The sequence below is a fragment of the Leptonychotes weddellii genome, chromosome 13, assembly GCF_054177405.1.
Source record: "Leptonychotes weddellii isolate Sample4059 chromosome 13, ASM5417740v2, whole genome shotgun sequence".
Lineage (NCBI taxonomy): Eukaryota > Metazoa > Chordata > Mammalia > Carnivora > Phocidae > Leptonychotes > Leptonychotes weddellii.
This window is the reverse complement of record NC_138381.1, coordinates 53533294-53548872: the sequence shown is the minus strand read 5'-3', so window position 1 is coordinate 53548872 and position 15579 is coordinate 53533294.

The following is a 15579-nucleotide window of genomic DNA, read 5'->3' as shown; positions in this document are numbered from 1 at the left end:
CCACAACCACCTACTCTTTTTGAGAAGAATGTGGCTATGGTGACTGTATTTTATAAACCAAAAATATGGCCTGACAAAGGAATCAAAAACATGCTTTAAAAAACACCACTTTTGACTTAGGAATTTATTTTTTATAAGACTTAACAAAGGAATAAAAATAAATCTATAGACTTACACGTATTAAATGGACTTTGAAAAAGAGTAAAGCACCTATAATTGGGACACTCCCAGAAGATCTGCCTTATAAATATACCTCAAGAGAGAAGAATGATTTTTTTTTTTTTTGCTATGCTATAGACATAAGTTTGTGGGGTTTAGATGTTTTCATTTTGCTACATACCTACTCCCTCTATCAAATCCCTGAATTCCCATGGGTCAATTCTCAGGTCTGTAAAATAGCTATGGACCCTTAAAGTTTTAAAATTCTATGAGTCTATACCTGCCTCTGGCATTTCCTTTCAAACGCACCTTTCATATTTTATTTAACAAATCACTCTTGTGGTTGGTAGAAGAGGAGATCAAGGAAGAGGTTTGTGTGCCCCATGTGTGCTATGCAGGCTGTGGCGGGGGAGAAAATGATGTGGTGAGGGCAGGGCCATAGTCTCTTCTGCTCACCGCTGGATTCTCGGCAGCTAGACAAGGGATGGTGAATGGCAGGCATGCAATGGCTACTGAGTGAATGAACGGATGGATGAACAGATGGACAGATGGATGGATGGATGGATGGATGGATGGATGGATGGATGGAGGTGTCCATATTTATTGTTACTAGGTATATTAATTCAGGGAATGGCTTCTTTTTTCTGGAAGGACACGTATCATGTCACTAAAATGCTATGTGAAGTTTCATTCTGAAGCAAAGTGATCACCCTTACAAACTCACAATTTATGTAATAGATGAATATAAACTGATATTCATTTTAATGTAAGGTGATGGGAGAAAACTGCAAACAAAAAGTGGATTTTATGCTGTGAAATCTTGGTGTATAGCTATCTGCAATATTTTAACAGCTTTATTAATACATAATTCACGCACCATAAAGTTCACCCAATTTATGGGTACAATTCAATGGTTTTGAATAATTTTACAGTGTTGCACAATCATCACAATAATTTGAGAACATTTTTACCTGTTAGCACACACTTCCCATCCCCTCACACTTCCCCTCCCCACTCCTCAACCACTAATTTACTTTCTTTCTCTATAAATTTGCCTCATCTGCACATTTCATATAAAGTGGAATTGAAAAAAATTATTGTAGCATCATCCCAATTATGACATATCCAATCTATCTCTATGGATATGCAGATGCATATTCCTATATATCTCCAAACTGAAGGAAGCACACCTAAATATTAAAGTTGATTGCCTTCAATCAGTTATACTTATCTTTATTTTCCAACTTTCTACACTGACAAGTGTTAGTTCTCTATCAGAAGTGGGGTGTTCTTTTTTAATTTTAGAAGTTTCTAGAACATTTAAGTTTTATATTGATGATGCTATGAAATGATGATAAAGGGTACCTATGATCTCTATTTTTATGAAGTAATGAAGTATTAGAGTTAGGTTGAAATGTTTTTACTTTTTTCTGTGTTCAATTTTAGTAGCTTTGCCTTTTGGTCTGTATTTTCCCAATCCTTTATCATAAATTTTATCTCAGATTATATATGATGCAGTTTGCAAGAGGCTTTTAAATCCTTCCTGGAATGAGACCCAATAGAAACAAATAGGTGAGCAACATAAAAGAGGATGAATTTAATACAGATGCATTAGCTAGAGGTGGATGGGGGAGGATATCATTAGAAGTTGAAACCCGTAGTTAGATATATCAGTGTGCCTTTCCAGTTATGCTAACAAGGAGAAATGCTGACTGATCTGGGTTCTCTCTACTTTCTTTTCTTGTTCCCTTAAGGGGTTCCTAATGTGCAAAGGAAGTTTTCGAATTGGGGAATTAGACAAACTCTATCAGAATTATGTATGGTGTCTATTACAAATGTGAGACTTACTGAAGCAAAAGCTCTTGAGGCAATGTCTAGGAATTTATCTTCCCTCCCCTGGGTGCTTCAAGTGGACACAGAAAGTTCTGACCCCAGAATGGAAGCAATGGTGAGAGCATTACCACCTGAAGGACACATGACCCCACCAACCACCTCCCCTACAGTAGGACTCTTCTTTTCTGGGGAAGACACAGGTTGACTACGTGACTGCCAAGCTGCAATCAGAAGAGTCCAGAAACTATTGCCCAGAAGGCTTCTCTGCTCCTCAGCCAGCGCCCCAGCATTACCCAACCATGAGCTCAATTCTAAAGATTTGGGGGCCCCAGATCCTGAGATTTTATCAATATTGAGAGACAGCATTCATGTATAAAAACTTGGTGCCCTCACTCTAAGCCTGCAAACCTACTTTACTGCACTTTTCCTAAGCATGACTATTCTAAATCCAGGTCTGCTTTCTCCCCAAGGTTTATTTTTCCAGAATGGCCTTCCTCTGGACCAGCTTGGCTCCCACCCAGGTTATTCTGGGGCCTTTCTGCACACAGATGAGGTCTCACCAGGAACACAGTTTCAAGGGCTTAACTTGTCTCCAGCTTGGTCTTGGAGAGAAATTTTTTATCCCCAGGTGCAAATGCAGAAAACAGGTAAACATAAGCTCTTTGCTAATGTGAAAGATGTGAGCATGGGCATTCCTTGAAATATGGGTTGTATTTCAACATAAGTTTTCTTGTAATATTACAGTCAAAGGGGAAAATAACTTGCACTGGAATTGATCATTTGCTAACATCCATCCTGCTTCTAGGTTTAGGCATCCAGAAAAAAACAATTGCTTCTTCATTGAGAGAAAGAAATCTGAAGGCACTCTCAGATTGCAAATTCGTCAGTGAGTTGTGTGTGTGTTATGTGTGGGAGAGAGAGGTGTGTAATTCCGAAGATTCTTTCTGGCCCCCCCACCCCCACTTCCCACAACCCGTCAACAACTTAGACTATCAACAGCATTTTCTTTCTTTTTTCATAGGGAAAAAAACCCAGAATTTGTTCTGCTTGAATTATGGAAAACAAAGAGGCTTCAGGATGACTCTTTTCTATGAGACCCTCCCATCTTCAGATGTCAGAACACCTTTCTCCTCTTCAAATGGACCATTGTGTTCTGGGGTAGCAGTAAAGGCAGGTACTTGAGGGTATATAAGTGGATGTGTGAGTGTGTGTGTGTGGATATTTGTGCATATATGAGTGTGGGAGTTTGTGTGGTGTGTGTATGATCTGTAAACACCCTACATGATTAAGATCTAGAAAACAAAGGATTCCAGGGTTTTCCACCATCTGGTTGCTGACAGACTTCGTGCCTGAGTTTACCCAGTCCTGTGCCTGGTGCCCGGATATAGGGTCCCCCTGGCCCCGCCCAGCGCAGCTGGGGCTAAGCACACCTGGATCACAGAGTCCTCTGGAGCCCCGACTCCTGCCTCATCTCTGTAGGTCTCAACGTCACTGTCACTTCCAGTCACACGGACTCTTGCCCAAGACTAAGCAACACTGGTGACCTCAGGAGCCCCGACTGTTCATTCCTGGGAGAAACTGCCTGTTCTGATGCAATTGTGCTATTCTCACTTGCTGCTGATAAAAACTGAATAGAGGGAGAAGTCCTCACGTTCACAGGAGAATTTAAAGGAGGAAATGCTCTTCATTTAAGTGTTTATATTTTTTCAAAACTTCCGTGCCTGCCGTCACTGTTAAACGTAACCTAGGTGGTATCTAACTTAGACAAAAGGATGCAGCGTATTTCTTTCATTCTTAAATATACCCCCAACATTCTGACATCCCTGAATTCAGGATGCAAACCTCTTATCAATGGCATATTAGAGTTTAACTGGCAGCATGTTTTCATTGTCTTCAAAACATAAAATATTAGCATGTGATGGCCCTGTTGTCATTCCTCATGGCGTGGGACGTAGTTGCAAGCCTGACAGAACCACCCAGACCCGCACTGCTGTTCCCTGTCTGGAAAAGCTGGGTGCCCCCCGGGGAGCACACATCCCATCTGCAAGAATCCTGCTCCGGTCCACGGCCCCCAGCTTCCCCAGCTCAAACATTTCCCCATTCCTTCTCTCTATACAGTACCCATGGCCTTGGGGAAGGGCGGCCTGGATGAAAGAATTAAATGAAGTCACATTACGCTGTGGGGAACAGATGGGCTTTGGGGAGTTTACTCCCAAGTGTTCGGCAGTAATTCCCATTTTAGAAGAGTCAAGAGTGGGCAGCAAGGAGCCGAGAGTGAGCAGAGGATGAGAGGGTGGGCTTGCCATGAACGGGATGTGGTGGGACTCTGGGGAGGGGAGAGCTCCGGTGCAGGCGCTCAGCGGGGTCCCACCAACTCTGTCCACTGGCCACCCGTGCGGAACAAGCCCCAGAACCCGCTCCGGGGCTGCACTGCACCCAGCACCCCAACAAGCGGACACTCCCTCTTCTCGCCCCAAGGCCAGGGTTCAAAGGGCAGAGGTGAGGCCTGGAGAGCCTGAGCCAGGCTCCTCCTGGTTTCAGACACCTCCCAGAGACCGGGCTCCCTCTGCACTCACCATTTCAGCCACTGCTTTCTCTTCCTGGAAATAATCCACCCTTCCTCCTGCGAATTCTTTCTGCCACAGCAGGGCTAGTGGCCAATTCTTTCTCTAAAGCCCCGTTGTCCAGGCCCCTGCGGGTGCACACAGACTGCAACTGAGCAGCGTCCTGCCCGCCGGGCTCTGGCCCGGCCAGCCTGGTTGGAAGAAGAGGTCAGGCTCCCACGAAATCCCCAGTGATGTGGTCGCCCCAGCCCCAAGGATGCCGCCACAGCCGGTAATGAGGGTAAGAGGAGGGGAAATTGCAGCTCCCCAGCGGTCACTCGGAGAGTTACTGTCTCCCTGTCTTGCCCTCACCACGCGTCCCCCCATCCCAAACATTTTCTTTTTCCAAGAACCAGGTTGAATGGGTTCATTTTTGCATTCATTTTATCCCTGATGGACTGCACAGCTTCAATGACAAGTGGCCCTTTTTTCTAGAACTTCCTGCTCCAGGAAGACCCCAGGCACACAAGGCCCTCAAGATCTCACATGCCTTCCTTGCCCAGGAGGCACCTCCACCTCCGCCTCTAGGGGACCATCTGCAGCTCTGTCCTTCTTCCCTATTCACTAGGGGGTCCCCCTGGCCAGCACATCCGCTTCCCTGCTGCCGGCTCTTCCCTGCCGCCCCAGTCCTCACTGTTACTTGACACAGTTTTACCTTACTTATTTATTTTCTTTATCACTAAAATGCAAGTCTCACCAGGGCCGGGATTTACTTCTGTCTGTGCTACTCATCACTGTATGAACATCGCCTGAAAGAGCGCCTGGCAGGATCGAAGCACTCAAAAATATTCCTGGATGAATAAGAAATTGGAGGACTACTAATTATAACAATCAATTGGTGTGTGAGCTCTCATGTTCATTTTTACATCCTGTGTATTTCTTTGAAAATGACCCACTTACCTATTCATCTGCTCTCAATGGACCCACGTTTGTTGAGCACTTGGTACGCTTGCTGGGCCGGATCCGGGCTCTGGAGGGGTTTCCACTCTCTGGGGAGGCCGTGCTATAAACAGATAGTTCCAGCCCAAGGATGCCGGGGTCTGGTCCAAAGAGGGGCATGTGAGGCCGGTGCAGGGCCTCCCAAAACAACTGAAGGTGAGGGAGGAGGCATCCTGTGTTGGACTGCATTCCGGCAGAGGCCATGGCTGGGCCGAGAAGCATGCCCTTGGGATAATTCAGCAGGAAAAGGTGAGAGCGAGGATGGGGGTGGGAAGACGCTGCGGGAGGCACAGAGAGGGAACCCCTGGGACTGGGTCACTTCCAGGGATGCTGGGGATACCGATGCAAGGGGTGGGGACCTGCAGGAAAGGCATGAAACATGACTCCACAGACTTGTTGGGACAACTGAGGGTGTGATCATGGCCTCTGCTGAGAAGGAAGATAGAGAAGAGGCATCTGGGAGGAGAGACAACAAGTTCTATGTGGCCAGGCGCATTAGCGATGCCTGCGAGCCCCCAAATGGAGGTGCAGCTGGCTACTGGGAATGGAGAGCTGGTTCAAGAGAAGGGACTGGGCCGGTGCGAGAAGTTTAGGACTTTGAACATACAAATGGCAGCTGAAGCCAAGGGGATTAGGGTAAGTGGGCAGTGGGAGGGAGCAGGGGACCGGTCAGGCCCGTGCAGGGGAGAGAGAGGGAAGGGCAGCTCTAGAGGAGCCAGGCTGTGGTCCTGGAAATGCTGAGAAAGAAGAGATTTAGGACCACAGATCAGACAAGGTGTTGCCGAAATATCTTCCACTGGCTATGACTCAGGCCCAGGCACCCCCTGCTGCCCTCATCCGGGTCCCTCTGGTTTGGGCTAACTCCACATATTCCCTCTGCGGGACTGACCCCCGATTGCTGCTGGGAAGCCCCTTGTCCTGCATCTGCGTGTTATCTAGGGACTGGCGTGGCCCCAGGTGCCTGGAGCTGATGGAGAGAGGTCCTTGACAGTGGTGGGCTTCTCATTCAGACCTTGTCACTGAGCTCCGTTGCCACAGCCAAGATTCGGACAGAGGCGACCCTGAGAAATCCCAGGACATGAGGAAGGCAGCTCCTCAGTGGCTTCAGGGCCGCCTCCCCTGCCTTCCTGGGCCTTCCGGGTCTTTCCAAATACCTGGCACTGTTCTGTTGTGGCCTGTGAGCGAAGGCCCCAGGCTTCCTGGCTGATGGGGCTGATTTTCTTGGCATTTTCTTTATTATTTTTTCGCCCTTGTTCCCATCCGAGGACTGGGAGCCGGGCTGGGCTTCCTCACAAGGTGGACTGGGTCGTGTCCTCCGCACCAGGTCACCAGCAGTGCTGCTTCTGCTACCACCCGAGGAAGGGAAGGAGAGGAGCCTTGGCTCCAGGTCGCTGAACAATGGCCAGTTCCTCGGCTGCTGAGCTGAAAAATAAAAAACCTCCTTTCCGACCAGACCCTCACTCCCTTCACTTTGTACCTCACTTGATTATCTACACAATGAGCTTGTGGCGAGGCCTTCTCCAAAGGTTCTTCCAGAAGCAGGTGGGCTGGTTCTGCCCCATGACAGATCCTGAGCCGAGAAGGACGCTGCTCAGAGGAGGATTCCACTGCATACCCACGGGCGTGAATAGTTCCTGAGGGGCCTCCCCGGTTGCTCTGTGCTCGCCTTCACTCTTCCCCCGAGAGGGACAAGGACAGGGCAACTAGAAATACAGTGAAGAAAGAGAAACTTCTCAACTAAGCAAGAGAGATGGGGCGAGCAGCAGCTTCCTGTCACAGCCCTGTTCTCCAATCTGCCATCTGCCACCTCTGTATGGCTCTATGACCCTGGCATGTTACTGAACTCTTGAGTATCCGAATCTGAAAAAGCCTTTCAGGGGTGTTGTGGGGGCCAGTGACCGTGTATACAAAGTGCTTGAGCTCTAGTATGTGCTTAGTACACTTTACCTTCCTAGTCATCGATTGTCACCGTGGGAATCCACACATGCTCCATAAATCATGAGCATGGCAGCATCCAAGTGGGATGACAGATGCCTAACCAAACACCAGCTCCTTGCACATGTCCTCGTTCTTCTGCCTCATCACACACCTTCTCTCTGTCCTGCTCCTCGATGCCTGGCCTTTCCTTGTGGGCCCCCACCCTGCTGTGTCCACGGACTCCAGGGTTAAGTCATTCGGGGGCCTGGCTCTGCACTCCAGCTGGTCTGGCCCCCAACCATACTCTTTCTATGTGAGTCCCGGCACATGAGGCGTGGCCATGCCGTTGACCGCCTAGGTGGCAGGGGAGAGGAGACATGGCGTGGAATGGGAATTCTTCCTAAATATCCTTTCAGTGGCCTGGGCACTTCTAATCATTAAACAGAAAAATTGAACAGGGAGTTGAAAACGGCCTTTGTGGAGAGCCTGCTGCATGTCAGGGAACATGCCTCCTATCAGTCTTACTAGCTCTGCTTTACAAATGCGGGTATTGAAGGGAGGAGAGAATTAGTATTTTGCCCAGGAGACAAAGCCAGGATTTGGACCCAGTTCAGTCTAAGAGTTTGTGATTTCCTGCCGCCCCACATTGCTCTTTGAGGAATAACCAGACATAACCAGAAGGAAGCCCATCCCCGGGGGGGTTATCACTACAGAAGTCCTGCTCTCCATCACCTCCCATTTCCTGCCTCTACTGTTAGTCAAACAGTCACCTGTTGAGGAAAGACTGTGAGTGGGAGAAAGAAGCAAGAATCTCCTAAAGGCATATAGCAGCAGCAATGGACTTGAACTCTGCTATTATTTTTTTTTTTCCTGCACTCTCTGTGCCAGCTTAGGACCAGATATAAATGGTGGGAAATAGCCCTAGAAAAAATCAGCTTACCATTTATCTGTCCACGAGTTCAGTAAAACACAAGATTCCACGGACTACACACTTCAGAAGAAAGTCATGGAGCAGGAATTCGAAGGGGAGACCAGTGTTACAGACTCTACTTGGGCAAGTAGACATCAGCTTCTTTCTTCACATTCTCACTGCTATTTAGCGAATCCAGGCCTCAGTGAGTTCTCGCCTGGGTTCAAGTGAAATAACTCCCTGGCTACCCAGCATGGGGTCTCCACCGGCTCCTTTCCCTAAACACCGTGCCTGACTCCACATGTCCACAAGCGTGGGTGAAGCAACTGCCATCCCTCTGTGAAAACCCACAGGCCTTCTCTCTAGCTCCCTGTGGACCTTGTGACCCCACTGGGGAGAACCAAACTGAAAGATCTGATCTGGGGGTACTGGGATTTAAGGAAATATTTTAGAGTTTTTGCCACACCTCAGATCCTATTGATTATAATTACACAATCCACCAGTACATATGGCCAATTCTTTCCCTAAAAGATTTCCAAGAAGAAAATCTTTGCCCTCAAAATATTATCCTTAAAGAGGCTGTTCTGAGCCACACTACCTTCACCTTCTCCATTACAGCACCCTGTTCACTTACCACGCTTTACACTTAACTATGTGTTGGTTTGTTCCGTGTTTTGCTCATCTACTCTCTGTTTGCTTCATTCTGTTCCATTCTGTGTCCTGGAGTCCGCCTGGGACCTTGCAGATGGAATGTCTTGAGTTGGGATATCCAGTTTAACAGTAACTGGGCTTTGGGGTGATAGATATGGCAAAAAGAAATACAAACCTTTGTCTCTAAATTAATGCTTTTTTTCATTGGTCGACATAGTCACAAAGCAAAACCAAATCCTCCGCCCCGGCAGGATAGAGCTACATGAGCCCTGAGGCAGCTGTGCCTTTCCCGAGGTTCCCTGTCAGAGCCCGTGGCCTCTCGAAGTGGGTCATGTGCATCTCCCCCATGGCACCAGCCAGGCTGGGCAGAGGCCCATGGCATTCGGCCCTGATGATTCCCTCCAAAGATTCTTTAAACCCAGATTCACTGAGGTGGCTTGGAGGGGCGGCTCGCCCTGTTCCTTCCTCCTAGAAGGCGCTGTCCCTCATTTGTTATATGGAGACTTCAGATTTTTTTTAAAAAAAGATTTTATTTTTCAGTAATCTCCACACCCAACCAACTTGGGGTTCGAATTTACAACCCCGAGATCAATAGTCACACCCTCCACTGACTGAGCCAGCCAGGTGCCCCTCAGATTTTTTTTAAACCTAGTAAAAATAATTTTTCTAGATTAACACTGAAATGAACACAGACTTAAAAAAATTTCTCACAGAGCAAAAATATTCAGCCTGAAGAGTTCCATAGCTTGAGAAACCCAGATAGTTTGGGTAAACGTGTTATTTCCACCAAGTGTGTTTTCTTTCTCTCTGTGTGGAAACAATGCTATAATTTTCATTGAAGTAGAATTTCCTAGCAAATGACACCACGATGGTTGGTACCTGAAATGATTTTAAATTTTAAAGGTTGTGTATACATTTGAATATACTGTAGCAGGTACATTTTTTTCTGAATCACATAAACAGGTATACAAAAATGCATCCCTGTATCTCTAAAACTGTAATTACCTTTTATCTTGAGCCCCCATCCTGCCTAATGCTAGAAACTTGAATCGTGTTGCCTCCAGGGTTTAGCATTAACAGTGCAAGGACTCTCTATATAATTTAGTGTTTGTGGATATTTAAGTGACTCTATAACAAAATAGGTTTAAGTCAACTCTAGGGATGCAAAGGAATGTTTTTCCCTTCAAAGAGGGTCCATACGTTATTCACATTCAAGCACTGGGTTAGTACACTTTAGCAAGACTGGATAGCCCTGGTAATGGAAATGCTTTGTTTTTAAAGTCTCAGGCCTATTTTTGATTAGTATTTTGAAGCCACACAAGGACTATCCCCTGAGAGTTTGGGCTTGGGAGCCTTGCAAAGTCTCCAAGCCCTCTGCACACCCACATTCTCACCCTCCGGATAAGTGATGTGTCCAAGTGCACATGCGTGTTGGTGTGGCATGTGCCAACAAGAAAGCACCAGGTGGGTCCCGTGAGCACAGAGCTCACAAGCCAACACCCAGGGCGTAGAGGCCAAAGTGAGGACCTTTTATTAGGTCACAGGAGAGGACACTCAAGGACAAAGAGTCCTCTCTCTAACTGGTTCCCACACCACATCTGGCTTTTCTTGTTGCCAGACTGGAAGGGTTGATTTGCTCAAATGAATGTGTTCTGGAATTTGGGAAAAGTTTCCAATTGTTCATATCCCTGGAGAAAACTTCTTAACACTTATGTGCCCATCTCTGTGAAGCTGTTATATTTCGGTATACGTTTGCAGGTTGCTGTCAGTATGTTTTTATACATTTTATTTGTGGTTACATCTTCTTTTCCTTTTTGAGGCAGTCAGTTCCTTAAAGACTGGTCTCATTTTTCTTTTTTTAATTGTTAACAAACTTCATATCATGAGAGTTAAATGTTGGCTTGATATACTATTAACAAAAACAAACAACTCATTTCTTAGGGGAAAATCATTAAAACCTTCAAAGTATAAAAAACTCAGACATTCAAAAAACTCCCTAGAAATAACAATTTGATCAGTCACACAAGTGGGTTCAAGGGATAGAGTAGGTCTGTTCCCATCAGACAGGCAGATAGCTGGAGAAACAGCCCATACTCTGTATTTTCCCCGGGCTGAAATGTGAAGAGGACCCCGGAGTTGACAATTACTATCATTCTGCTCATCGTCCCTATCGACCTATTACCAAGGCTTAGCTAAGTTTTTCATTGGAAATAATAGAACCCTTTGTTACTGGGTCGTATTAGTGACATTTTTTACCTTCAAGTATACTTCAAGTATTTCTCATGGAATTCTATAGGTTAAAAATGTGGCTCCCCTTTCCCCCCTGCAGATTTAGGTTGATATTCCACCAAACAAATTAGAGCCAGCTTTAATGTTCCATAAGGCCAGAGAAACCCAAGGGAGCCACATCAAGTGGTATTATTCTTTTCAAAAAATATACATTGAGCTCTTAACATAGGCCTGTATTTTGGCACAGAGCATTTTTTTTTAAAGATTTTATTTATTTATTTGGGGTTGGGTAGGAGCAGAAGGAGAGAGAGTCTTAAGCAAACTCCACGCTGAGTGCTGAGCATGGAGACCAACGCAGGGCTTGATCTCAAGACCCTGAGATCAGGGTCTGAGCAGAAACCAAGAGTCAGAGGAAATTAACCAAATTAACCAAATGCACCACCCAGGCACCCTGCACAGAGAGCTTCTAAGGTAGACTATAGCATGGACCTTATCAAGAAGCGGATAATCTAGGGGAGCTCCAAGTGTATTTTTTAAAAGCGAGTTATAAGAAAAGAAAGTACAAAATAAGTTCTACACAAGAGGTAACATCAAGATATTTTAGGGACATAAACAAGGGGGAAGGATGCCTGGCTGTGGGTGGGGAGGATGAGACCTGCGAGTGTCACACACCCAGCAACCACAGCCCCATGCTGAGCGCAGATGGACCAAGGCATGAGCTGGGAAACTCATTACTTAAGAAGTTGCCCAGCTGAGGGCCACGCTTCAGGGCAGCACGGCATCCAGAAGGTGCTCTGAAAACATTACACAGCAGTGGCTCCCCTCCTCGACGTCATGAATTTTTGAGTGCCTGCTGCTTTTGGGGCACTAGGCTGCGCACGTGGTGGGAAATACAAAGAAATCTAAACAAGGCCTCGAATCTCTAAGTGCTTGGGCTAAAGTCAAACGAGCGCTCTTCAGACCGGGGCTGGCATTACCCAAAGGCCTGCCACTGAGGCAGCAGCCCGGTGAGCTACAGCCATCTGGGGTGGTCCTTAGCCTGGCAGCCATAGACACAGTGGCTGACGGGCCCCTGAGCAAAGAGCAGAATGTCCACGGTGGACTCACACTGGCCCACTTCTGGAGAGGCTGCAGTGTGGCCCAGACCAACAAAGTAATTTAGTGTGAGGAAGAATTCTCCTTGGATTGGACAGTCATCCATCCGGGGTGCACCTTTCAAGATGCCTGTGAGAGAGAAGGGGGGTCAGAAGGTTGCTTGGTGATGGCGGGTTTAAAGAAAGGAGAAGCAGATTGTCTTGAAGCATATTGCAACCAGTAGAATGGGATGAAACTCTACTGCTGTTGGTCAGAGAGCTTGTGTCCTCCAGAGACTGCATCTCCCTTCCCGGAGAGCTGGGCCACCAGGGCCAACTTGACTCTCCATCTCCCTCATTTTCTCCACCCCATTGGCACATCTGATAAGACAGTCTTTCTTTAGATTGTCCCATTTGTTGGTTAGTTAAACTAGAATCCAGCTGCTAGTTACATTGGCCTTGGAGATATTTTTTCCTCCACTTATGTATTGGTATGATTATCTTCAGGTTCTTGGCAAGGCAGGGGGTGGGGGACACTTCACTGATATTCTTATCATTCATGTACTTTTACCACCTAGTTGAGCAAAAGATGTATATGGAAACATTACTTACACTCTTACTGTCTGTAGAGACTATGTCTCCTGCACATGCATTATCTCATGAATTCTCAAAAACACTTTGTAGACAGTGGAAACTACCACTTGTGTCCAACCTACTACGTGTCACTCTCTTCAGCTGCTTTGCAATTTTCCTCGGATCCTTGCCCAATTCTGTAATGTCGATATGATTCTGCTCGTTTACTTTTGAGAAAATGGGAGCGCTGGAAGTTGCCACAGCTTAGCTGGTGATAAAAGCCTAAATTAAGTGAGGCAAAACACCCAACACTCCTAACTCCAAGTGCAGGGGTTTCCAGCTACCTTCATGAGAACAGAATGGATCAATCCCGACAACGCGAGCGCCAGCGTCTAACAGCGAGGCAGAGCCGAACCCGGGAAGGCCGGGAGCATGCGCAGGAACGTCAAACTATAAAGCAAAGGTCAGCGGAGAGACTTTGATGAGAAACATTATAAATGTGGCAACCGACAGGTTAATGATTCTATTACATCCCTTTTCCAAATGAGCATCTAGAAGGAGGTGAAATGGAAGTGTTGGTTTTGGATCGTGTACCGAGTGGCCTCTTTGTTGGCTTCCTTTAACCAGGAACGTTGTCTTAATTACTCTTTTTTTTCCTCAAACCCAAAACCCATCTTCATTTAAGTTGGGCAAGAATAAAATTTATGTATTTGTTTGTTTGCTTGTTTATTTTATCATTATTATTTTTTAAAGAATAAAACCTATTTAGCATGCATTGGCCCTCCTGTGTTTCTTGGAGCCCAATTTGATTTGTCATTGGCCTGTGGTCCCATGTTTCCAAGGTCAGGGCACAGGCTTTAGTGGCCCGAAGTGGCGCAGAGGAGAGCAGCTGGGTTCCCTGGGGCAGGGCGGCGCCCGGGGCTGTCACCCAGCGCACAGGGGCTGCCCACGGGGACCTGCCTCCAATATTGCCACTTGGCAGGTGTTGTCTGATCTGCTGGGAATCTAATGAGAAACGGGGAGACTTTGGGAAGCCTTTCAGCTCTATCCCGGGTTTGCAAGGACTGCTGATAGGAGCCAGGGTGATCCTGTGGACAGTTGAAGAGATGAAAGGAAGCCTTTTGGATTAACTAAGATTTAGGAAATAAAAGGATTAGCAGGACACAAAAGCTAGATTTACGGGTTTATTTAGCCAGGGCAGTGTGGCATGCCAGGATGTGGGACATCCAGAAAGAGATAAAAGGGGCTAACTCAGGAGGTCGCAGGGCAGCAAAGATGAGCAGGGTCCCCCCAAAAGCCTGCTAAATCTTCTGATAATTGAAAATGGGCCAGAAAGGGACAGTGCCCCATTGCTAATCCTGACTCCTCCACCAAGCAGTAAGAAGAGATACAATGACCGGCCATCTCATGGAGGGAGGGTCAGGGCTCAAATGAGCTTAGGATGCAAAAGTTCATCTTCTGACAAAGTCTTATTCACAGATTGTTTCTATCTTTGGCAACAAAGCAAAGTTTAACATTAGGGGATGGGAGATTTAATATCATTTGCAGGTAACAAAAATCCCAAAGATGTCCTCTTATGTTGGTAATCTTTGCTCAGTATTTGTCTTCTTCCCAAATTGTCAGAACCAGAGATCCTGAACACTAGAAGGGGTAAAAGTGTGTCTGGTCTAACCAACTTTGTAAGGTGGGGTGTCCACTCCAACACCCTGATGGATGGGTTGGCCCTCTGTCCCAGACAAGGACCATCCTGTTCACGGTGTGCGTTAGAAGCAAGCTGCTTCTAGCTTTTAAAGGTTCTTCCTTACACTACACCTAAATCAATTGGTCCTTGTTTTGCAAGATGGAGAAATTTAGAACGAGTCCACCTTCCTGTTTACACAATTGCCATCCAAACATCTGAGAATAGCTAGTACAATGCCCTTAAATATTTCTTTTCCCTGGCTAAACTTCGCACCCCCCTTGATAATTCTTATATTTGATCTCAAGTTCTTTTGCTGGGACACTGAAAAGAAGGCGGGTGTTCTTCTGAGCTTCCTTCCACACTGCTCTCCAAGCGATCCCTAGAAGCGCTAATGAGGTTTATCTCCCTGATCAGGTGCCTTCTAATTTCTGCCCCACTGTGTTCAATAAACATATTCCATGAAGCTATCCTCATCAAAGTTTTCTCCTCCCAGTATGAGACTACCAAAACAGATATTAGACAGCTACCTTAAGAGCTATAATTAATATATGTTACCGCATCTATTCACTCGGTATTCATCAGACATTTATGGAGCACCTGCTAAATATCTGGTGCCCACTTAGCACTAAGAATAGGTTATTAAGACATGGTCATGGCCCTGGAGGAGCTCACAGTTTAGAAGCAGACATGGACACTTAAGTAATCATACCTAAATATGATATAAGCTACAAAAGAGGTAAGTTCCGGAGATCAGAATATGGGATATCTGAATGCTCCACAGATAAACAAGGAGGAAAGAACATTCTCAGGAGGAGGGAATATGCATATAGGGTTATGAAAGCAGGTAGGAATTTGGCATATTCACAAACAAGTAGCAAAGTTGAAAGGCTTTCAATCCAGAGTGAACTGGTGTGGTGAGAAGGAGAGGTAGAGGAAGGGTAGGGAGAGAGGCAGGAGGAGGGGAGGGAGGGAGGGAGGCAGGGGCAGAGGGGGGCAGAGAAAGGCAGAGGG